A 22,667-nucleotide genomic window follows, 5' to 3' on the forward strand; every position below is an offset into this window, starting at 1 on the left:
AGGTGGCAAACCCAGAAGTCCTTGTGTGGACTTGCTTGGGATTGGGGGCTGTAGCTTAGCAGCATAGGGCTTGCCTGTCATGCCCTAGGCCAGTGGTGGTGAACTTAATGGCACGTGTGGCACACGGGCTCTTTGTGTCATTTAAAGCTCTAAAAGGTTCGCCATCCTGCTCTAGGCCCTGACTTTGAAGCTTAGCATTGCAAACAAACAAACAAACAAACATGTAGTTGGGAGACAAAATGTCCAGGACTTGGTGGTGAGTTATGTACACGGCACATGGGTGTGGAAGAGGAAGGTCTTCAGCCCAGCTGGTCCCTGCCCCTGATAAAGAAACAAGGTTTCAAGAGGAGGCAGGAGATTATAGGTCTGGATCACAGGGAAAAGGATTACCCCTGAGCAGGAGGTAAGCACGGAGGACCGCAGATGAGTGCACAGGGGAGGTGGTGGGAAGGTGAGATCAGTAGCTGCAGGATCTCTTTTCCTGCATAGTAGGAAATGAGGTGGTCCCTTGAGAGCAGGGAGGGTGGAATGAGAGTAGGCTGAAGATAGGTTATAATTCTGTATCATCTTTTCCCTGACTACCTTAAAAGATGTTTGTGTCCAGCTGTCTTGCTGGACCCCTGTTCCTTCCACTCGGGGTAAGACGTCACACTTTAGTCTCTAGGTAGGGTTATAGGCTGTGGTTAGCTCTGTCACAGTACTCCCCCATGATGTGGGTCTTTCCTTTCTTTATCCGTCTGCTCAGTAGCTGAGGAGACGCTGCAGGACAGAATGTTTATCTCTTGTATCTGGTGGACAGCGCGCATTTGGTTGTGGAATTCATGAGTGAGTCAGTGGAGGAGCCAAGGTAGTAGAGCATGAGCTTCGAGCAAGCCTCAGGCGCGGAAGTCAGGCAAGCTGGTGGCTTCTGCTTCTGTCAGTGCGAAGCCTCACCACTGGAATTTATAGCTTCACATTACAAGGAGAGGTGTTTTCAGTTCTGCTTTTTCCATCCCAGACCTTGTCCCATATAACGCATTTCTAGAGCATTCTAGCTCCATCTACCTACCTGGCTGGTGAATTCCCCACGGCCCCATGTTCACTCAGGTGATCCCTCGCCCTGAGGAAGGAGCCAAGTAGCAAACCCTCTGGGAGCAGTGCCCATCAGCCCTCCCCTCCTGCCAGCGCCAGCAGCTGACATCACATGCAGGTACAGCTCCATCCGCTCCGTGAGGACAGAGGAAGTCCGGGAGCTTGCCAGGTGCTCAGAGCACTGCCAGATGTGGAAAGATGGAGGCAGGCTCTGTTTGGAGCTATGGCTTGGGCTGAAGGCAGAGGGGATTCTGGTAGCACAGGAGGCCCGGCTCTCCTACCCTTGGCCCTCCACTTCTCCAAGTTTTGTACGGGGCAGCAGGGCAGGGAGAGTTTATGTGCAGGAGCCCTCTGTCAGCAGCTGGGGCTGCTGCAGAGACAGGGAGTGCACAGAGCTCCGAGTGAGTCCCCAGCCCTCGAGGTCCCAGTTGCCATGTTCCTGGTCCTCCGGTGAGCCAAGCATGGTGCAGAATTGGCGCGTCGAGACCGTCTCATGCAGCACAGCTGTCAAGCAGGCTTGCCACTACCACGTCTCCTTCCTGAGGAAGAAGCTGGCCTCTCTGCGAGCCAAGTAGGTGCCAGGGGTCCTGGAGCTGAGGGTGGGATGGCCTGCTAGGTCTCTGCCAAGTGATAGGTGCTCAGGCGGGAGATACATCTGTTGCAAGAGGCTGAAGGGACAGGTGAGGCAGGGGCAGCTGGATGGACTGCGCACTGAGAGACTCAGGTCTTCTGTACCTCATCATGTGCCTCCCAAGAAAGCGCCTGGCTCCCTGGATCTATCTTCATAACCGGCCAGCTCAGGGGTAGCTTTTGTTTTTGTTCTTTTCATGGTAAATTAATTCTGTGGGTAAAGAACTTGGAGGGTCCAAGAGAAGGGTACCATGGAGAATGATTGGTTAGGTTTATCTGGGTTCCCTGGGGTAGGTGTTTGTGGGGGGTTGACTTAGTGTATTAATTATGTTTTTTTTGATACCGGGATGTTGCCAGGCAGGCGCCGTGCTGCTGAGCTATATCCCCAGCCCTTGTGTTAATTTCTTATGTCCCTTCTTTATGGGACTTCTCCCTGACACCAGAGCTGCTTGAACAGGCTGCCACGGAGACGGGGCATCAGCCAAGTGTAAGCAGCTCTGCTCTGCTCTAACGTGAGCCCCTGTGCCTGGTGAAGTTGTGCTGTGCCGGCTCCTTGCTGACTGTGCTGTATGAGCAGAGGGGCGAAAGTTTCTTGGAGGAGGAAGAGATTCCAGGCCCAGAGATCAGAGTTCAATTTGAACCTGGCAGGCCTTTGAAAGAGGGAGACCTGTAAACATACTGGCAAGATTTTGTTTGTTTATTTGGTTTGTGTTATTTATTTCTCTGTTTCATTTTTAAATGAAAGATGAGACAAATGAGGGGAGAGGGAAAAGAAAAGGAATGAGACACTAAATGGATTTCAAATGTTGGTGGGGACTAGAGGTAAAGGTGACTTGATCTGGGTTCTCTGCCTCATTCTTTCTCTTTTACACACAAATACACACACATACACACACACACACACACACACACACACACACCGGAGGCACGGGCATAGATGCCCGTGATTGTGTAGCCATCTATTAACAAGAATTCTCTCCTCAAGGGCTCTTGGGGCAGAAGTTTTGATGGTGGTGAGCAGATAAAATGGCAGAGTGAGATCCTCTGGTCCTACTGTATGATGCTGGTCACAGGGACAGGATTCTCTCATGAATGGCTGTGTGGGGCCCAGGAACACTTTGAAGACTGAAAGAGCTTGGTTTAAATTCTGGCTGTCCCACTTACTGGCTCAGTTGCTGTTACAAAGTCATTTTGTCTCTCTGACTCTACCTCCTTCTTGAAAAACCGAGAGAATTATAGCTACTTTGTAAAGGTTGTGGGGATCAAGATGAGATAAAACAGGAAGAGCACTTAGCGCTGTGTCTGGCACATGGTAAGTGCTCAGTGAGTGCTTTTGTCATTATTGTCAGCCTCAGCAGGCAGTTAAACCTAAAAGATGTGCTTTGAGCTAGAACCGGGAGGTTTCAGAACTTAGTTAAGGTGAGACACAAAAGAGTCCGTGAGAGGTGATGTTTGACCTCTTAGTTGCCGGGGAAGCCAGTCTCATAAAATCTGCTTCTTACTCTTCTAGTGAGTGATAGCTGTCTCAGGCGTGGGCTGAGGAGCCAGAGAAGTGGGTGTGTGCAGGTTTCCCAGCCTGCAGTTAGCCCGCAGGACGCTGGGGAGCATGGGCCTGAGGGTGCTCAGCCAGTTCCAGCTGACCAGGAAGCCAGCCCTGTCTCAGCAGAGGCTCTTTCTGAGCAAAGGTGGCAGGACTCGTGGACCTCGGTAAACAGCTCCCAGAGGGACACCTGGGATCCTTGTTCAGATCCCAGGAAGAATAGTGTTAGAGCATGGTGGAGATGGAGACCTGAGTTCTGCCTGCCAAACCCCACAGCCTCAATTTCCTCATTCCCACCCTGTCCTGGTAAGAGTTTCTCTTCCTCGCTTGCATCACCATTTTGGCTTATTTTTTACCTTAGCGCTAGTCGCCTGCTGTGATTGTATTCACTGAGTTGGTCACTGTCTCCCCCACTAATCCCCAAACTTCACATGAGCAGGGATTGGTTTTATTTAGTGCATACTCAGTGCTTAGCACACTGTTTGGCGTGAAATAGGTACTCGATAAATACTTGCTGGATGAGTCAGTGAACCAGGGACTAACTATCTAAGGCTTTTTGCTACCTCTGACATTATGTGATCCTGGGATTCTGTGACTGTCCCAAATGGAGGGCCAAAGACTAGTCCATATGTGTCTATTACTTTTCAGACTTCCCATGGACATGGAGGTGGTTTGATCTGGGCCCACCCATCGTGTGTTTCCCCTTCGCTGATCCACATGCTTGGGCAACACGTGATCTTTTGGAAGACAGCACAGATGGCCTTCGGGTGACACAGAGTAGAACAGTTTTGGTCTGGCCTAAGCTTTGGCTTTAGGGGCAGGGCAGAGAAGCGTGTGGGTGCCCAGCTCTTTGCTCCTCGCTAGCAGGCTTGACTGCTTCTGTTGCCTCAGCAGAACTGTCTGCAGACGTAACCGTCACCTGCTCTGTGTATCCCCTACTCTAGCATTTCTTCTCTCCTGCTTGAGAAAATGGGGTTGTTAATTATAGCTCAGCAGACTAACCTCTCTCAGCTGATGCCAAAGTTGGGACTTAGGTTTGGATAACTGGCAGGGTAGATGGTAAATTCCATCCCCCAGCACTCCTACTTCCTGCTGGGAGAAAGCCCGTTCTACCAGCCATGGTGGAGAAGGAATGTGAGTGGGTGGTAGCGTGGGGATTTGAAACAGTCGCCCTGCTCTGTGCTGTATCTTTTTCACCTCCCTGTTACTCCAAGGTTGAGATGAAGTCAGAGGACAAACCCTTGAATTGTCTTTTCAACCTCTCACTGCTTAGTAATGTAAGCTCAGAAGCAGTTCTTTGCCGAGACCAGCCCTGCTTGCCGATATAGGTATTGAGTAAATCAGTGTACTAGAGGTTGACATTGCAGCTTGGCTGCAAATCCAGAGTGTACCACCAATACATATGCACGTGCACTTCTATACTAAATATTTTATATATAATGTGATGAGGTAGAAATTTTTAAAAGAGGACCTAAATATAAATATAAGTCACAACATTTTCTTTCTTTCTTTCTTTCTTTCTTTTTTTTGGTGGGGTACTGGGAATTGAACTCAGGACCTTGCACTTGCCAGGCAGGCACTGTGCCACTGAGCTATATATTCAGCCCAGCAACATTTTCTTAATGCATTACCATGGGCAAGTGTCCATGGCCCTTTGGTAATGAGCAACCTATCAAGGAGAGTGGCTCTACGGTAATCATCCTCAACCAGGTAGCATGTTTCATAATCACAGCAGAGTTGATTCAATATGCAGATTCCTGGTCTTTGCTTTTAAATTGTAGGACTCAGGTGTGCCTAGGAGTGTGCAGAGTTGACCTATGTCCCAAATGCGTCCGATGAGATGGTCTCTGACCATTGCTCTGAGAAACATGTTCTTAGCCTGAAGCCTCCAGGGATTCTCTGCAGCTAGTATCAAGCACATAATTCAATAGGGCTGGAGAGGAAAGGGCCTCTTCATAGCTAGCCTGGGCACATGGCCTCTGTTTCTCTTGCTTGTCTTATGCATGGCCCGGGAGTCACCATTCTGTGGCAAGGAGAAAAGTGGCTAGGGGGGGGCGTGTGAAGAAATTGATGATTCCATCTTGTCTTTCACCAGTTTTCCAAGGTTAGCAAATGCTTCTCTTCTCCTTATCCTCAGACATGTGACCCGTGAGCGTTAACTGCTGGGCTCACTCCTTCTTGCCCTTTACTCCTTAGTCTGAAGGTGACTGCTGAGATGGAGAGAAACCCGTGGCAGCCTTGGTTTAGAATGGTCCAGGAGGCTGGGAGCAGGGCAAAAAGAGGGGAGGATGTTTGTGAGTACACTGCTCACACTCACACCTAGGCACACACACATGCAGAAATGCCCTTGTATCACCTTTTATGTGATGGTGATGGGTGAGTGCATTGAATTCAGGGTTGGACTTCTCTGAGGTACCTAGTTTAATGACTGACCTTTGAAACTCCAGGATGCTAAAGGATCTGTGAGGAGAATGATGTCGCCTTCTCAGTGCCTTTCCTTCCAGAAGTGAAGCTGATCTGGGGTTTCATTGCTTGGACATCCTAAGTGATGATGGATTCTTGGTTGGTTGAGAGTTGCGCTTATACATAAAGGTACAGAAAACAGACCTACAAATGGGGCTCCCAAGCAGGGGCTTATGGCGTCAGATGCTCTGTACTCCTTCCTATCCCATGAATTCCTTCATGTGCCTACCTTGGCCATTGTCTGCTTTTCTGCAAATAGATTCTACAGTGGGAAATTTGCTAAGGAATTTAATTGGGGTCTCTTTCAGCAGAGGAGTTGAAATCACAGGAAGCTCTCACAAATCACACATACAGACAGTATATCCAAGACAGTGCAGACCGTATACTTAGTTTGCGGAAATGATACTTCAGTGCTGAGCTATTTGTTATTAATAATATCTGCCCTTCTGAGGGCTCCATGCTTAGCGCTGTGCTTTCCATATGCTAGCTTATTTACTCAGAGTGACAATCCTGTAAAGGAAATTTCTATGATACATGTTTTCTAGATGAGGCTGAGGTCTCCTACACTCTGTGATTTTTGGTAGGAAAGCTGAGATTCAGCCCCACAGCTCAGTGTCGCCTATGACTTCCTTGAAAAAATGGGAGTGTGGACTTTCAGGGGACTTGGAACTCTGTGCAGAGACTGCTCCTCCTTGGGCCTGGTGGGTCTTGAGTTTTTACCATTTTCCTCGAATTTGAGCTGTAACCGTGGCAGAGTATGAGCAAGCCTGGGAAATTTCATAAGCAGATAGAAGAAGAAAAAAGTGGACAAGCGAGAATTAGAGCCCCATGATACTGAATGATCCAGTTGGATATGTCTTAGGTTATAATAGTTGATTTCTTTTGGTCTTTTTAAGGTATGTTTGCTGTGCCTTGTTGACTTTAAGAAGTGCCTTAGGATGTTACCAGGTGGTTTGTCTATGCTTCTGGTCCTTCTCTGTTTCGCAGCTCTCTCTTTGATGCTTTCTTCTGGCTCCACTTTGAGGTCTTTGCAGCAGAACAGAGCCGTTGTTACTCTGACCTTGCCGCGGGTATCAGCCGAAGCCACATGGGTGTTTGTAGGAGCCCTCTGTTCCTTTTTCACTGGGTTCCCCAGCTCTCTTTCAACTCACCAGCCACTCTCCAACCAGGAGTCCTGAGGCTGCTGCTTCTTGCTAGGCCATCAGGATCAGTGATCATTATGCGTCTGTCACCTCTTCTCTTGGTTTAGACAGTAGTAACTAGAGGGTGCACTAGAGGGTCTCACAGTGACCTGAGCCCAGAGATATCCAGGGATATCCGACAGGTCCCACAACTTCTATCCTAACTCTTCCCAGTCTGCGGGGGATGGCTTGGTGGGACAATGGCCACATGTGCAGCTCCTATTAACCATGCGCCATCAAGAAGTCAGACAGTGGTACTGTGCTCTTAGCTCTTCCGCTGGCCTGACTACACCCTGCTCAGGTAAGCCTGTGGCTTCCCATATACTCTCACCTGGAAGGCAGGTGCGACAAGCTCTGAAGTCCTCTGTAGCCTTGCTGTAGGGCCTGTGCAAACACTAACAGAGGCGTAGGCGCAAACTTCTAGCATGGGGAATGCCAGTGCCTTGTGCATTTATGATTGTTTCCCTTTTTGAAGCACTTGCACAGCCGTCCTCTGCACAGTGCTGGGACCAGCTGTGGGCTGGAGGTGGTGCGACTGCCTGGAGATGTAGGTAAGGGAAAGCATTGCATAACCAGCTTTGTAGGAGCACCAAGAGCAGATGACTTGTAGGAGCACCAAGTGCAGACCTAGGAGATGCCTGGGGCACCCATTGTTATAATCCCTGGGTGCCCCTAAAGTAGTAATTAGAAAGTCACTATTTTAGTTAACATTCATTAAATGTGTCTGTTTGGTGTCAGCATTGTGTTCCTATTTAAATTTCCCCCTTGGGCTGGGGATATAGCTCAATGGGTAAGCGCCTGCCTGGCACGCACAAGGTCGTGAGTTAAGGTCGTGAGTTCTATCCCTGGTACTGCAAAACAAAACAAAACAAAACAAAACATTTCCCCCTTTTTCTGTGAAATGGTATCACAGGTTGAATATCACTATCCTAAAAATCTGAAATTCAGAATGCTCTCAATTTGGAGACTTTTTGAGCACTGATGCTGTGAGTGGAAAGTCTCACACTTGACCTCATAGGATGGGTCACAGTCAGAACTCAGGTGTGCTAAAAATGTTGCATAAAATTACCTTCAGGCCTGTGCTTATGGTATATATGAAACATAAATGAATCACATGTTTCAGTTTGGGTCCTATCACCAAGACATTTTATTATGTGTAAGCAAATATTAAAAAATTAGAAAATTCAAAATACTTCTGATCTTAAACATTTCACATAAGGATACTAACTTGTATTATTGCTTTTGTTTTATAGATTAGAAAACGGAGGTTTAAACTGGGCATGGTGGTGCATGCCTGTAATCCCAGTACTCTGGGAGACTGAGGCAAGAGGATCACAAGTTTGATCCCAACCTGCATAATTTACTGACTTAGGGAGACCCTATCTCAAAATAAAAAGGACAGGAGGAGATATAGCTTAATGTGAAGGTTCCATGCTCAATCTCCAGTACCACCAAAAACTCCCAAAAAATAAAACAAAAAAAATACTCCAGTGACTTAGAGGGATTTTCTAATGTATATAAAATCATGCAGCTACTATATAATGTGGTAGTCTTTGCATCACTGATTTAACTCTAGATCTTAAGTACTGTGGTACATTGTTCTGTCCAGTTCTAAAGGAACTACCACTTCCTGTCTCAGAAACTTCTAGCAGCTAAGGAAGATGAGTTTCTTCTTCTTAGATTGTATTGCTTTTCCCTGAAGAACTCAGGGATGGAACAGCAGTGCTGTCACCCAGTAGGGATCCTCCCTCTGGAAGGAGCTGCCAGCTTCCCTAAGCCAGTGCCCCTGGGGGGGTGGGAGGGGTGGGAGTGGGTTGACCCTGCTGCTCTTGCTTTGCCTAGAAGGCAGAACTTGCATTCCAGTCGCCTCCTGTCTTCTCTCACCCTTCTCACAGCTGAGGGTGCAGTACTACAGACCCTTCAGACTTGACCATCTCCTTTGTTCCTAGGACCCGGGCTTTTCATTCTCACCACTTGTTTCCCCACCTATTGCAGCTGCTTCAGAAGCTCTTCCACCCCAACTCCTCCCCATAGCCCCACTTTCCAGAGAGCATCAAGGCTGAGGTGCACTCGATCCCTATAAGGTTAGCTTCCATTTCTGGCTTTCCTGTGCTGGGCAGCTTCTCTCCACTCACAGCTCCTCCTTGATGTTTCAGTCAAGTCCTCTTGCAGGTATTTTCACTTTGACTCTTTAATCACTTTCTTTTTCCCTCCACTTCCAACCCTCTCAGCCTCCCTGATTTTCTTTCTCTTCTATATTTTCACATGGATTTTCAATTGTTTGTGAGGATTTTTCTCCCAGATCCTCCCTGGCCCCTCTTCATGTCCAGTATCATTCAGTATCAACCTGTGGTGCCTGATCTTGATCATCAACTTTATGGGCTAGGAGCTGAGTGAAGCACACTTCTGAGTGTGTCTGGGTGAGTCATGAGGATGTGATTTTAGAGACTGTATCTGGCCCCCGGCACCTTTCTTTCTAGCTTTTTCCTTCTCTGTTTCCCTGCTGCCATGGGGTGAGCAGCTTCCCTCCACCACGTCCTTTTGCCATGATGCTTCTGACATGCCACGGGCCTCAGAACAATGGAGCCAATCAACCACAGCCAGAACAAACATTTCCTCCTGTAAGTGTGGATGTCAGGTATTTTGTCCCCGCAGCAAAAAGCCAACTGACACCTCCCCAAGTGTCTTTTCTTGTATTTCCTCATTCCTTTTCCTTATTCTTGGTCTGTGTTGTCTCCATGTTTTCTTGTCTTTATCTGCCTCAAACAGCAGGCAGCTGTGTCTGCTGTCCAGCTACCTCTACATCATCAGATCTGGGAGAGATTGAAAATGTTCTGCACTTGGGCAAGAGGTCACAGACCAGGCAGGCGCTCATGCCACTGGGCTCTATCCCCGGCGGCGAGAGGTCACAGAAACAGGCAGTCAACCGCAGAATAAAAAGCAAACACACCCCTAATGCTTATTTAGTACTTACGATGTGTCAGACATGATTCTGAGCCCTTTACAAAGGTTATCTCACTTAGTCTTTCTAGTAGCCACTGAGGTGAGTAATATTTTCTGTCTTACAGGTGAGGAATTGGGGCACAGAGAGGCTAAACAGGTCAGGCAAGGACACACAGCTAGGAATGGCTGGTCAGAATTCTAGGCTGGGCTTTTCCTCATGTTCACTGACTCTAAAGGTTGGTGGTCAGCAAGAGGAAGATGAGGAGAATGTCACGCAAATGCACACATTCCCGGGAGCACATGCACACTGCCCCCTTCCTCCTCCATGGCCCTCTTTCTCCCTTGTCTTTGCCTTTCCAGACTCTGACATTTTCTTTCCACAGTTTCAGTCCCCTGTAGTTCTGTGACTCTCTCTCCACTTTAACGCCATCTTTTCAGTTCACAGTCAGCACCCAGCATACAGTAGAGAGAAGGGATTTCAACTTTTTTGGCAAACGTGTCTAGTTCAGATCTGCAGTCTCAAACAGGCAGAGAGCAAGCCGCACTCTCTAAGCAGAGCAGACATGGCCGCCTGCTGCTCAGAACTACATCTCCCAGAATGCTGCGTGGGGACGTTTCTCTGACCAGGCCTGAAACAACCTCAAGCACCACCTCCCAAGAGCTGGTTGTGGAAGGAGTGTCTTCCTAAAGCAGCAGGTGCCCTGTCCAGGCTTAGCCGTACTTGCATATCCCCTTTATCACTTGCTTCCAAAAACTCACTCCAGCCTTTTTTCCAAAAGCCTCTACCCCATCCCGCCTTCCTTAACTTAGGGCATAAATGCAGTGATTAAAAGCTAGAAAGTAGTATCTAAGGTGATTAGTAGGAATACTGCCCTGGAGAGAATATTATAAAAGATGTTATTTTTCTTTTTAAACTAAATATTAGGCAAAATGAAATGAGTTGAAATTAGAGGAGTTTCAAGTATTTAGTTCAAAAAGTGAAGAGCAAATGCATAGGATAGAGGAGTTATTTATCTAACCAGGAATTGTTTAGATCAAATCCTTTCTGGTAAATGCCAGAGAGGTGGATTCAAGGGCTTTTCTTATCTTTTCTTCTTTCTTTCTTTTTTTTTTTTTTTTTAACTTTTTATCTTTTTGAGACAGGGTTTCACTATGTAGTTCAGGCTGGCCTTCAACTCACTTTGTAGCCCAGGCTGGCCTCAAACTCACAGTGATCCTCCTGCCTCAGCTTCCTGAGTGCTGAGATTACAGGCGTGTGCCACCATGCCTGGCAAGGACTTTTCTTAATGGTTTTTCTTGTTGTTTTTATTTTGTTTTGTTTTTGAGACAGGTCTGGTTAGGCCAGGCCGGCCTTGAACTCTTGATCTTCCTGCCTCAGGCTCTTCAGTGCTGGGATTACAAGTGTGCCACACTTCCTGATCCTCAGTGGCTTATTAATTAGGCATTGTGCATCAATTTTTAAAAACATTGGTTCCTGGGATTTTCTTTGGACTCTGAGATGTGAGAGATTTCTTTCTCCTCTCTCACTGACGCCTGTCATCCCTCCCCCTGGGCCCCATCTTCTAGTTTCTTTTTTTTGGTACCGGGAATTGAACTTGGGACTTGAGCTTGCCAGGCAGGCTCTTATGCTGCTAAACCATATCCCCAGCCCATCTTCTAGTTTCTGTTTCATAGTGAGCAGCACTCTCCCTGCTCCCTGGAGTTCAGGACCCCTGTGAGTTGCTTTGTACATCTGGCTGAGCTCCTCTCCTACAGCTGCATGCGTCCACCATTCCAGGGCTGGGTCAGTGCTTTCAGAACTGAGTAGCTGAGTGCTTTTGGTCATAGAGGAGGAGATGGAATCGCCTCCTAGTAACATGGGTCTGATTTCTGTGAGGTTTTGATGAAAGAGAACATCCTCCTCTGTGGGTACTTCTGCTTGACGTCTGTTTGCACATTTGTCAGTCAGTCTAGGAGCGTAGAGGAGTGCAGGCCTTGGCCATAGCCAGGAGGGACAGTGCAGGCTTCTGAGTAGAGAAGATGGCATGTAGGGAACACACAGCCTCCACACTGTTGGATTTTTGAGGAGGTGCAGTGGATTGCCTCTCCGACACAGCCAGCAAATCTCCTTAGCTTTTTCAAGATGGTTGCATTCGTGACCGTAGTATGGGGCTTACGAAAACTAGGCAGTGAATTACAGAAAATCATCCATTACTTTAAATTTTTCTAGAAGAAAAAGAGCTGTTGAGCAACTCTTATGTAGAACTCTGAAATCTAAGCCCTCCAGAATGTGAAGCTTTTGAGGGTTTCTGATTTTGGAGCATACTGGACGTCAGGTGTTTCGATTAGGGAAGTTCAGATGATGAAGTTTATGCAAATGAACCCCACGTGGAAAACTTTGAAATCTGAAACATTTCAATTCTTGAGCATTTCTGATAAGGGAGGCTGGACCTGTACTCTATTCTTTTTTTATTTGAGTAAGATAAGATGGGAAAGGGAGAAGTGATGTATTGTATATTTATCATGGCTGGGAAAATATGTACTTCCAGGCACCAGAGTATATATACGTTGCTACCTCCTTCCCTTTAGTTTTAATCTGGATAGTTAAATTAAAATTTGGTGAAACATCATGTTCTCTTTTTCTGCCTAATATGAGCATAAATAAAGAATTGATTCCAGCCGGGCATGGTGGTGTACGTCTGTAATCTCAGCACTTGGTAGGCTGAGGCAAGAGGATCACCTGGGCTACGTAGTGAATTGAAGGCCAGCCTGGGCTATATAGTGAGATTGGCTCAAAACAAACAAACAGACAGTAATTGATTCCTTTTATTTAAAATCAATTTTCAATGTACATAGGAGGTTCCTTTAAGTGTACATACTAATTTTTGGATATTTCCAAGGGTTTTTTTTTTAGTACTTAATAGTGCATTTCTTATAATTTACCACCTTCAAAATAAAAAAGAAAGTCTCAAAGGGAAATGTCAAAATAATTGATGTTTTATGTTCTGAGTCTACAATAATGGCAAGCAGGAGTTGGGAGCAGACTGAGGACGATACAGTGAAGTGGAGGGAGCTTCAGGATTTGGAGGTTTAGGGGTGAGAGGCTTGAACTCTGAATAAGGGAACCAGGTACCGGCTCTTTCTTGCTCACTGCGTGACCTTAGGCAAGTCATTTCATGTCTCTGGATCTTGGGTGATTATTTTTCAAATGGAGGAAACAGCATGGACCTCCCTGGGTTCTCAGGGAAATGATGGATTTGGACACGCATTGTGAATGATATGAAAATGGAACACTGTTACTATTTCTCTTGCGGCCTGGCTAGCTCCAGGTGCGCCATGTAAGCTGAGAGCATAGTCGGCTTTGTCGCTCCTGTGTGACTCCTTTCGAGGTCCGGGTTGGTCTGCCTGAGCTGTGGCTGGGTGGTGAAGTTAAGCTGGAACAGGAGGAAGGTGCTAGCAAAGAATGAGTGGAAATGAGGTAGGAATGGAAAGGGGATCACACCATCAGCGGCTTCTCTCTCATTCTCGTATATCTTAGTCTCTTTAACCCTGGCCTTGCTGGGTTTTTGAATGGTTTAGGTCCTGGGTTTGGAGTAGGGGTGAGGAAGAAGGATACTCTTCAGAATCTCACCATTTCTGAGGCCAAAGTCAGGGTAGAAATAAGCTCCGAGATGCTGACGTCCTTGCATTGGCCCTTGGCTGGCTTCTCTTGTGGGCCTCAGGTTCCTCACTTGTAAAGTGGAGCTGGTACTGTATTTTCCTGTGGGGCTGGGGCAACTGATGTCCTTAGAGCCGGCAGACAGTGAAAACTGACATGAGGGGATCCTCAGGGCTGCCTGAGGACAGGGTCTGTTTATCCACAGGCTATTTTCTCTGGTGGGGAGAAGCAGCACGCCTATCTTTTGCAGGAATGTCAGAGCTCACCACTGGCCCCGTGCTAGTTTCTAGGCGTGTTGTGCTGTTGTACCGATGCTGGCTCCAGCACTGGCAAATGCTCACAGTGAATACACGCAGTGTTTTCGTCAGAAGCCTTGTACTTTCTCAGCACTGCGAGCAAGCCAGCCTGGAGCCCGGTGCTGTGTTGCCTGATCCCCTTCCCCGGCTGCCCAGGACAGACACAGCCTCTCCCAGGCTGCCGAGTAAAGCAGCCAAGAAGAGGAAGCTGTAGCCCTTGCAAGCCGATCGGCCTGTCCCTGCTGGGCAGGAAACCTAGAGTGATGAATGGGGCTGGATGAAGTCATCCTGTTCCTCCAATCAGGCTGCTCTGACAGAGCCAGGGGCCTCTGCAGATCCAGCCAGGCTGCCGGCTGCTCTCATGTACCTTTAGACAGAGGCTGTGAGTCTCTGGGAGTGGAGTGGGGGTGTGTGAACCGCCCGCTCCTGGCTCCTGTAGGCCTCAGTCAGTCTGAATGTTATTGCAAGGTGAGTGGCTTCGCCGGGCGAATTCCTCTCCCTCTGCATCCTCTACCTTGCTGAGCCGGCCGGCTTTGTGGCTCCGGCGCCTCCTTGCACAGCACCCTCCTGCTTCCATCTGAGTGCCTGCACCTTCTCGAGGTTGTCACACCTACCCCACCAGCGCGAGCCCTCTCCCTTCCTGCTACCCCGGCACCTGCACAGCACCCGTCAGCCTTCGCCCACATGCGCCCCTCGTCCTGACCTGTGGGTACCAGCTGGCAGTGATGGGAGGGCAGGGCCTCCACTTCTGCGCCCTCACCCCCAGCAGGGGGAGCCTGGTGTGACCCAAGCAGCCTCCTGGGAAGAGAACTACCAGGCTAGGGGAGAGGCCCCCTGGCTCGGCCTCCTGGGCATCGGTAGGAACACAGTCCTCTGAGTTGCTGGGGGTCGAAAGGCTCTTTACTCCCTCCGAAACAGAGGCTGTCCTGGGGGCTTCTAGAGAGAGACATAGTTCTGTTTTCCCCTGGCCTTCCAGAAGGGTGGTCTGTCCTTTCTGGGTGGACGTTTGTGACTCTGCTTTTCTCTCTGGATGGTGCCGCTGCTCCCTAGGCCAAGCAGGGATCATGGAGCCGGCCGACATGGCGACAGCAAAGGTAGGATGGAAATGCTGCCGGCCGCACTGTGCGTAAGTGGCTTCGCTTGGCGAGTTCTGCCTTTGGTTCACTTTCTCTCCCCTCCTTGCCCTCAGCCCACCAGTCCCGGGCACCCAGGGGCTGTGTCAGAGTGGAGGGAAATGACGTGAGGTGGAGCCCTCAGGAGAGGGGTGGAGACGCGACCCGCACGGTTCCCGCTGGCCCCGCTGTGTGTCTAGAAGTCCAAGTGGGTGGAGGGGAACGAGGAGGTGGAAGGGTGTGAGGCTTTGGTCTCCACTCACTGCTGTGTCTGTTTCTTTAGCTTTTTCTCATTTTTGTTTACATTCTTCTTGTCTCTTTTCAGTCACCCCACTCCTGCCCGTGCCCTCCTCTGCCTCTTTCCTGCACCGCAGCACTTTCCGGGTCCATTTGTGTCATCTCTGCACTTCCTTTCACCTTCTGTTGTGTAAGGAGTGGGTGGGGTTGCCGTGGGATGGACAGTCGGAGAAGCAGAGCCGGCCTCTCATCCTGCAGCAGATGTTGGCCTGAGGATTGGAGAGGAGTTGGTATCTGAGTGGCAGATGCTGCCGCGTCCCCTCCCACAGCTCTTCGGATGCCCCAATGGCAGGGCGGGTCTGGCCGCCCTGGGAATGGTGCCTGGTGCACCCGCGGGCACTAGAGGGCGTTCCCGAGGCGGCTGTCTAGCACTCCTGCACCCTGCTTGCAATTGGAAATTTGTTTTTCTGTGTACGTTTTCGAACAAGGAGCTTGAGCCACTGGGAGTGGATGGGGCAGCTAAGGAGGCTGAGTCTGCACAGCCCTCGTCCAGCCCTTGTGAGCAGGGAGACACCTGCAGTCCTTGCAGGACACCTCGGCCCTGGCTGGGGGCTGGCTTTCTGGCCAGATGGCAGGGTCCCCTTTCTCCCAGAGACGGAAGAGTCGAAGAGGTTCAGACTTCTGGAGCAGGTTGGATACCCTGTGTTGTGTGTGAAAGAGAGGATAAGGCAGGAGGCCTCACAGCCAGGGTGCTGCAGGCAGTAATATGCTCTCATGATTAGAACAAGTGTCTGGCAACTACAGCCCTGGCTTCACAGCTACTCCTCCCACCCCGAAGTGCTGTGTGATTGGATCCCAGTTACTTAACCTCCCTGCAGGTTCAGCTTCTTGTCCTCACAAAGGCGGATATCACCTGCATCTGTTGTTTTATAGTAGATGTGTCACATACTTGAAGAAAAAAAGCCAGGGAGAGCAAATTAAATGAGAACAGGTCCCTGTGGATTTTTTCTCTCCTCTGTTTCCCCTTCTCTCTGTCTTCCTGTCTCTCACTTTGCACACGGGAGGGGGCAAGGTGCTCTGTTCCCTTGGCAGTGTGCAGTGGCAGCCCCAGGAGCAGGCATCTGCGACTGTGTCGATTTGCTGCACGCAGTTTGCTGTCTGGTTGAGATGCTGATGCCTGAGATGCTTGTGAAGCAGCGGCCCTGCAGACCCGCCGTGAGCTAACTTGATGTAGTAAGTGATGTGTTCTCCACCTGCTGGCCTCAGGAATGGCCAAGGTGAGAGCAGGGCCCAGGTGCAGTTTTGGGGTGTTGGGCAGTTCTGTGGTTAGTCTGGAGAGGTGCTTCTGTGCCTGCACTTGCATTTGGAGGTAGAAAGAGATGTCCCGCCCCTTATCCAGATCGAAGATCATCTCATCAGGTCTGGAGTCAGACCTGGGGCTGGATCATTATGAGTTAGCATTTGCCTTCAGGACCTTGACCACAGGACAAACTTGGTTACAGAGATTGATGCCACTCAACCTTGGCCCTTCTTCAGTCTTCTTTAATCCAAGCCCTTTGCAAGGTGTTGAGTTCAGGCATTTTCCATCTGGGCCTGTGAACTGTCAGAGGCTCTGGCTGAGCTTCAGCAGAGAGTCCACCAGCCGCCACCACTGTGGGCAGAGTTGTATACAGTGTATCTCTGCGTTTTTCTGCATAGAGTATCTGTGGCTTTCATCTGCTCTCCAGAAAGCTCCTAACCCAAAGTTTAAGAGCTTTTGATTCCATAAAGGGTCTGTCTGCATAGTCCAGGCCCAAACGCTGAAACTCAGGTACAATGGCAAACTGTATGTTGGCTAGTTGTGCTGGCTGGTGCTCAGTAGGCTGAGGCAGGAGGATTTCAAGTTTGAGGCCAGCCTAAGCAACTTAGTGTGAACTCGTTTCAAAATAAATAAACAAGGCTGAGGATGTAGCTTAATGGTGGAGTACCCTTGAGTTCATAAATAAATAGTCCAGGTGTGGTGGCACACCCCTATAATCCCAGCACTCTGGGAGGTCGAGGCAGGATGAGAAGTTGGAGCTCAGCCTGAGAAACTTGGTGAGACCTTGTCTCAAAATAAAAATAATAAAAAGGGCTGGAAATGTGGCTCAGTACACAGACCCTAGTTCAACCCTCAGTACTGCATAAATAAACAGCCTGTGTGTTGTGGCTGACTTTATGAATTCCTGAGAACATGTAAAAGCAGCTGGTTGGTTAAGTTAAAATTCTTGTTGGACTTACTAGTAAACCATTTATATCATCTGGATATCATTTGTAAAACGTCTAAATATATGTAAATGTATTCTACTTACTTGACATTTGCCCATTTATTTCTGAGCTATGGCTCCTAGAATTTCTTTTAGCCTCACTATATTGGCTTAAGTCACCCCAGAATGACACAACTTTTGATAGAGGTGTGGCCAGTCTTGAGGACAATACCTCCTATTAGATTCTGTTCGGTTCCTGGAGAAGGTCTCCTTGAGTGTGACTTCACTTCCAGGAATCTGGATTTTGAGGCTCTTATTTCTGTATTACTGTAGCACTACTTTTTTTTTTTTTTTTTTTGGTCCTCTAATGTTGCATTTCCTGACTTGGGCTATCTGATGTCCCTACCTGACTGTTATGATACATAGACGACAAATTGTGTCCTCAGAGTTTTTATCACCAACTTGAGATAAGAGATTGGGAAGCATTTATTAATCCATCATTCAACGAATGCTTATTAAATGTCAATTTTATGCCGGTAGAGAGTTAGGTATGGAGGACTCAGCGATGGATAACGCGTAATCGCTGTGAGCAGGTGCTCACAGGTTCTTGGGGGAGACAGACGAGCAAACAAATGATAGCAGCACAGATAATAAGGGTCCTAAGAGAGGTGCCAGTCACCAGGGAAGCACAAAAGAATTGCTTGACTGGGCAGGCAGGAAAGGCTTTGTCAAGGAAGAGACATTGAATCTGAGAGTTTCTCAGGTGGACCAGAGAAGGGTTGATCTAGCTGTGGTTTGGGGTCCGACACATCTGAGTTTCAATGCTCCCACTGTCGCTTTCTGGCTCTGTGAAATTGAGTTAGTTATCTTTACCTGTTCTGGTCTTCATTTCCCCATTTGTAAATGAGGATCCCACTGAACCTACAGAATCATCATGAGGACTGAGGTGATGTGTGGAGGCTGAGGCAGAAGGATCAGAAGTTCAAGCCCAGCCTGGGACACTGAGTAAGACCTTGCTACAGAGTAAAAAATGAAAGGGTTGGGGATATTGTTCTTTCCACGGAGTCTCACTATGTAGTCTGGTCTGGCTTTGAACTCTGTGTAGCCCAGTCCGGCCGCAGATTTGGAGTAATCCTCTTGCCTCAGCTTCTGCAAATACTAGGATTACAAGCATATGCTACCATACCCAACCCCAAAAGATACTCCGTGACTCCAAGGTAGACAAGTATGATCATTTCTTTGTTTTGCTTCATCTCTGACATTTTATTTTTTTTACGAGCCTTTCTCTATGAACCTATTAGCTTTGTTATTTAGCCCACAGAAACCTAGCACCTAGCATTTCATGAAACATAATAGAGGCTTAATATTTGTTGAATAGACAGAAAATAGAGGGTGAATACAATTGGAAATGGAAAGGTGAGGATTGAAAGGCAAGGGAAAAGTGATAGCAGGAGATAAACGCTAGCTGTATTTCGGCGAGAGGATTGATGTGACTTAGTACCTAATTAAACAGGAGGTAGCAGTGGAAACATCCAAAATGAATACTCAGTTCCTGACTGGGTAGCTTGGTAGCTGGTGCTGCAGTGCCCTGAGACAGGTGCAGGAGGTCAGAGTTGGGGAAATGCAGTAAAGAGAAAAGGACTGGTGTTGTGCATGTGGTCTTTGGTGCCCTGAGATATGACAGGTTGTAAAGACAGTTGGACGCCTGTCTGAGCTTAAGGGAATGGTGGTAGAATTACCTCTGTACTTGGGAGCGGCTAGCATATGCCAAGATGTTGCTAAAACATTCAAGGCTAGATTAGGAACTGCTGTGACCCAGATGATCCCAAAGATGAGGGCAGATCACCTGATGAGGATCTTTGGATGACCCTGTCCTTATAGTACAGCAAGAGGTCTTAGAACTGAGAAAGTATTCTGGTTGATAAAAGGAGTAGACAGGTACAGATATGCCAGATATTTTATTCACCTATTAAAGGGAACCAAACTAAACTAAAATATAAAATTATCACCACCATCCTTTATATTAAAGTAATACTTTGACACAAAATTTAAAGTCATACTATCAAAAATTGAAAATTCAGTGTAATTCCTTTCTTTTCTGTTTTGGTTTCGTAAGACAGGGTCTCACTATATATTCCAAGCTGACCTCAAGCTCATTGCAATCTTCTTGCTTCAGACCCTGAGTGCTGGGGTTACAGGCATGTGGCACTGTGCCTGGCAAAAAATTCAGTGTATTTAGACTTCTGAAATTTACCGCATTGTCCTAATTCTTCTCAGTAAAAACATCATCATGGTGGCCCTGGGCCATTAAAAGTGGTCACTGTCTTAGTGTGGAATGGGGCAGGTATGTGTACCAAATAGCACTGTTCACAAGACAGCTGAAAACTGGACTTTTCTTTCACTCAGGATATGCCAGTCTCTGGTGTGTTTGAGGTCAGAAAAGGGAGTAGCTCTCATGGCCTGAAAACCTTTAAGCATGTTCTCCTCAACCTTACATTGCTGGTGCGAGAATGTCCCGATGGTAGAAAGCTGATTTTTTTCAAAATCCGACTCATTCAATGTGATCTGTTCCATCCAAATAGATTTGTATTTATTGGCAGTGATAGTAGCAATATGTTCGGAAGGCACTATTTCTGGACACCTGTCATGCTAGTAGGAAGTGCTTGTCACCGTAAAGGATGATGACAAATATCGGATCCTTTTTCTGGCCCATGCTTTTGTGTTAAGACCAGACTAGTCAAGAATAATCATCACAGACAGACTTAGTGTAGGTTAGCTGAGAATATTCACCATTACTTGTCAGCTGATAAAATTGGCATAATGGTTGCAAACCTATGTTCATTTTGAAAGACAGAGGAAATATGATTAAATGTGCCTCTCCTTGGGGATTATTGCTTTTTTGTGTTGTTTAATGCCTGTGTGTTATCATTCTTATTAGACTGTAAGTTTCTGCAGATCAGGGAGGTCTTTGGATTTATTTTTGAAATATGATTTGCCCGGGTTATGAATGTATGACATAATAAATATGTTCATTGTTGAATAAGTAGTTGACTGCCCTCACAAATATCACACACATAAAAGATACAAAAATCTCACTAGCAACCTAGGAAAAATTAGAAAAAGTAGAGACAAAGTAGACTAGGATGCAAAGGAGTAGAGTCTATGGTTCTTACAGCTTATTTTATTTTATTTTTTTTTATTTTTTGTCTTTTTGAGACAGGGTCTCGCTATGCAGTTCAGGCTGGCTTTGAGCTCACTTTGTAGCCCAGGCTGGTCTCGAACTTGCAGTGATCCTCCTGCCTCAGCCTTCCAAGTGCTGGGGTTACAGGCCACCATGCCTGGCTGGTTCTTATAGTTTATACTGGTGGCTTGGTGGTGCTGGAAGTAAACATAGTAAGGCTTACAATGTATTGAGCACTTTTCACATCATGTGTTATTGACTCCTCCTGACTCCTCCTGACAACTCCTCCTCCTGGGTTGTTGTCAACATTATGCTTTTTTAGATGAGAGAGCCAGGCTTAGAGAAATGAAGAGGCTCACTGAAGGTCACATAGCTATTAAGCGTGATTTGAACCCAAATCTAATTCCAGAATGCTAAACCACAGCACATGTCCCAGGGACTGGGACAGGTAAGGCTGGGGCAGTTAAGATTGCAGCTTTCCTAGGCTTGTTGTATGAGCCAGCATCTTCTCTGCCAGCAATAGATCCCTGCCCTGTCGTCCCTCACTGGGAGACTTTTACTGTTAAAATCGAGAGTGCTCAATTCATCCTTTTTATTTTTTTCTCCTAGCAGTGTTCATATATAACTGAGTTGGAAAGGAGAAATCCCCACATGGTGGGTGGGGAGCAGGAAGCAGCTGGTGGTGGGTGTGTGGGTGCTCCCATCCCGCACCGCCCGGAGAGAACCTGAGTTTATGGGCACCTCCTGGGTCCCTAACACCGTCACTTATTCCACCTTCTCCTGAGAATAAGCCTGAGGTGATCAGAAAGCTGCCTGGTCCCCCATCTGGCAGGAGAGGTGTTTCCTTTTGTTATGTCTGTAATGAGAATGATGAGTGGGGTGGCAGCCTCCCCCGGGCCTACTCGGTGGGGACTTCTTAGGTGGAGGTGTGCGTGTCTTTCCCGACGGCAGGGTGCTTCCCTCCTAGGGGTTGCCCTTCTGTCTACCGCAGCAGAGGTCTTGTGATCCAGGACAACTGATAAACAAGGCGTACACAGGGACCAACACGAGGCAAGCAGGCAGGCAGGCAGCCCCAGAATGGTTTCTAGGGAAGGGGGAACGTGGGCTCTGGAGGAGTGGAGATTTCTGTTGCCTGGCAGAGAAGGGGCCGGGGCATCTCTGGTCCCATCACTGGGCTGAAGTCTCCTTGGAAGAGGAATGTCGAGAGCTGCTGAAACAGGGAGAGGGAGAGCTGGGTTGGGTCCAGCGCTGAGAAAGTGATTGCCAAGGAGAGGATTGCTTTGTACTGCTGGCTGGGGAGCAGGTTCCTGGGCCTGTGCAGGTCAGTTTTGTGATCTTTGTGTTTTACCCCTTGCTTTGTCCCGTTTTTACCAATGACCGCATCCCTCAGTATGGAGGGAAATCGGTTCCACGATGCCCCGCAGTTACTCACCTCCACCAGTGTTGAAATGGTGAGGTATTTGTACATTACCTACTCACATTCGCCTGTAGATGTTTACGCTTCTCTAGATTATTTATATGTGTAATACAATGCAAGTGCTACGTAAAGAGTAGTTATGCTGTGTAGCTCGGGGAATGGTGCTGGTGGGATTAGGAAGAGAACGAGGCTTCTTTGACCCCTTGGTTTCTTCCTCTATTATGTATTCTTTGGCACCTTGCGGGGTAGCTGTGAGGACCACAGGCCATCACGTGTGCGTGACTACTTGCTTGAACGGCGCTGTCCGTGCCCATCCGCTGCCGCCGCCGCAGTCTCCCTCCACCCTGCGTCCCCTTTCCTGGAGGCAGGATGAAGCTGGTTGCAGTTTGGCTTTGGCTTTGCTCATGCTGTTGTTGCCTGAAGGAACATTTTGGATCAGCAGATTGTGAAGGAGGGGCAAAGGAAATAATTCTGTCTTCTTCTTCTTTTTCTTTTTTCCTTCTTTTTTTAAAATCTCCAGTGTCCTAGGTAAATCCATGGTGTCACAGAGACCAAAGGAAGCTTTCTTGAAACAAAAGCCCTGCTTGCTCTGCCTATCTGCCCGTCAACCTCTGCCAGGCCTTGCGCCAGGTGTGGCCCTTGGGCAGAGCACTGTTCCCTCCCTCCCGGGTGAGGCTGGAGGGGCAGCCTGGGCACCCCGGAGAAGGGTGGCAGGGGCAGGGCTGGCTCAGGAA

General features: G+C 48.0%; 1 protein-coding gene across 6 annotated transcripts in view; it reads left to right on the forward strand.

Moving 5' to 3' along the window:
- The window catches only part of Gramd1b (GRAM domain containing 1B), a 175,387-nt gene that overhangs the window by 54,777 nt on the left and 97,943 nt on the right, over positions 1-22,667 (forward strand). The window contains exons 1-2 of one of the 6 annotated variants that reach the window (XM_005378390.2): positions 14,138-14,229; positions 14,812-14,855. The exons of 4 other annotated variants lie outside the window; for them this stretch is intronic. The gene's annotated coding sequence lies outside the window, so the exon portion shown is untranslated. Of the gene's footprint in view, positions 1-14,137; positions 14,230-14,811; positions 14,856-15,775; positions 15,801-22,667 lie in introns of those variants that run through there. One more of the 6 variants, XM_013511140.1, reaches the window with a different exon arrangement.

Source organism: Chinchilla lanigera, unplaced genomic scaffold (genome assembly GCF_000276665.1).
Source record: "Chinchilla lanigera isolate Chin_1 unplaced genomic scaffold, ChiLan1.0 scaffold00011, whole genome shotgun sequence".
Taxonomy (NCBI): Eukaryota; Metazoa; Chordata; class Mammalia; order Rodentia; family Chinchillidae; genus Chinchilla; species Chinchilla lanigera.